This window comes from Penaeus monodon, chromosome 13 (genome assembly GCF_015228065.2).
Source record: "Penaeus monodon isolate SGIC_2016 chromosome 13, NSTDA_Pmon_1, whole genome shotgun sequence".
In the NCBI taxonomy this organism is placed as follows: Eukaryota; Metazoa; Arthropoda; class Malacostraca; order Decapoda; family Penaeidae; genus Penaeus; species Penaeus monodon.
Genome location: NC_051398.1, coordinates 46425777 through 46428276, shown reverse-complemented (window position 1 = coordinate 46428276; position 2500 = coordinate 46425777). Strand labels below are relative to the sequence as shown.

Sequence of the window (2500 nt, the reverse complement as noted above, 5' to 3'; positions counted from 1 at the left end):
CATGGGCTGGCTTGACAACCAAGTGGCTAGGTAGGCAATCGAGGTGAAGTCCCTTGCTCAAGGGAACAACGCGCCGGCAGGTGACTCGAACCCTCGAACTCAGATGACAGTCTTGAGTCCGATATTCTAACCATTCGGCCATCGCGGCCTTAATCTTTATATATGCACTTGAAAAAAAACTTTTAACTAACGTGCATTCTCTAACACTCAAGCAGATATACTTAATACATATATAATATATATATATATATATATATATATATATAAATATATATATATATATATGCATACATACAAACATACATACAAACATAAATACAGATATACATACATAAATAAATACATATATATATATATATATATATATATATATATATATATATATATATATATAATATATGTATATATATATATATATATGTATATGTGTGTGTGTGTGTGTGTGTGTGTGTGTATGTGTGTGTGTGTATGTGTGTGTGTGTGTGTGTTGTGTGTGTGTGTGTGTGTGTGTGTGAAAAAAAAAATATATACATACACACACACACACACACACACACACACACACACACACACACATACATAATATAAATATATATATATATATATATATATATATATATATATATACATATATAAATAAAATATAATATAATATAGTATAATCTAATGTAATATAACATAATGTAATATATATACATACATAATATATAGATGAATGGTTTTACGTATTTTCAGTAACATTCACAATATCATTATGATTTTATTACCATTGCAGAATACCGGTAATCATATTTACCGTTAACAGGTTTCACAACAAGTAGACGAAATAATCAGGTAAACAGATACAAAATCAAAACCAAATAATAATAATAATAAAAAAGGTAAATCCACAAAGAAAATCAGAATAACAAATAGACTAAAAAAAAAAAAAAAAAAAATGGAAAGACGCAGTTAGGCTGACAATAATGCTTTCCCACGCCCACTTTCACGCCCACATATCACGCCCACTTTCACGCCCACAGCCTAATATTCAGTCACAGATGCCAAGCGAATGTCAAACTGTGACGTCACAAACACCAGCTACCTTGAGAAAGAAGGAGGGAGAGAAGAAGGGAAGAGAAGGAGGAGAAGGAGGGAAGAGAAGGAGGGAAGAGAAGAAGGGAAGAGAAGGAGGAAAAAGAGAAGGAGGGAAGAAAAAGAGGGAAGAGAAGGAGGGAGAGAAGGAGGGAGAGAAGGAGGGAAGAGAAGGAGGGAAGAGAAGGAGGGAGAGAAAGAGGAAGAGAAGGAGGAAGAGAAGGAGGAAGAAAAAGGAGGGAGAGAGAGAGAGAGTGAGGGGGAGAGGGGAGTGGGGAGGGAGGGGGGAGGGAAGGGGCGGGGGAGGGAGAGGGGTTAAAACAGGTAAACAATGACGCAACACTTGGCTGACAAGTGTGTGCATAAGTGAATCTTTATGTGTGCTTTATATGTATTTTATATCTCTTTGTCTTTGTGTTTACGTTAAGTGTACACACGAACGGACACACACATACACAAATACACACACTTATACACATACACGCACAAACACAAAGAAAGACATATACAGATATATGCATATCAATCTATCTATCTATCTATCTATCTATCTATTTATCTATCTATTTATATATATATGCACACACACATATAATTGGATTTAATATATATAATATATAATAAATTTTATAATATATATATAATATAAACCTATATTAATATAACACATATATATATATATAATATATATATATAGATATTATATAATATAATATTTTATATATATATATAAGATAATATATATACCCCACACACACACACACAAAACACAACACACACACCCCATACACACATATATGTGTATATATAATATATATATATATATATTATATATATATATATATTATATAATATATATATATATATATATATATATATATATCGATGCATATGTGTATTTGCTTGTACTTGTGTATCATACATTCATAATCTGTGCAAATATCCAATCTGGTGTTGGAATACAGAAATAACACAACGGCAGAAATACGTACTCACAGGTTACATATGGAACCGAACTCTACGGAACAAAGACTCCACGTTTCAAATAAACACCGGAGCTATTCAGTTTCCTTGGCAGAAAAGCGATTTCCCCGCCTATTAATGGAGCTTGCAAATATTCACTATCAATCATTGTATATCTGGTATGATTACTTGAAGCCTAACTCGTGTAAGGATAGTATTTATGATGATGATAATAATGATAATTGTACTACTGTTAATACTATTACTACTAATACTACTGGGAATGGTATTAATAGTAGTGGTGGTGGTAGTAGTAGTAGTAGTAGTAGTAGTAGTAGTAGTAGTAGTAGTAGTAGTAGTAGCAGTAGTAGTATTAATAATAATAATAATAATGATAATAATAATGATAATAATAATAATAATAATAATAATAATAATTACAATTATAATAATGATAATGAAT

The 2500-nt window shown here is 31.2% G+C and overlaps 1 long non-coding RNA gene across 1 annotated transcript in view; it reads right to left on the bottom strand.

The window, feature by feature from the left end:
- LOC119580376 overlaps nucleotides 1-2500 on the bottom strand; it is a 44366-nt gene that overhangs the window by 40883 nt on the left and 983 nt on the right. The gene's annotated exons all lie outside the window — the stretch shown is intronic.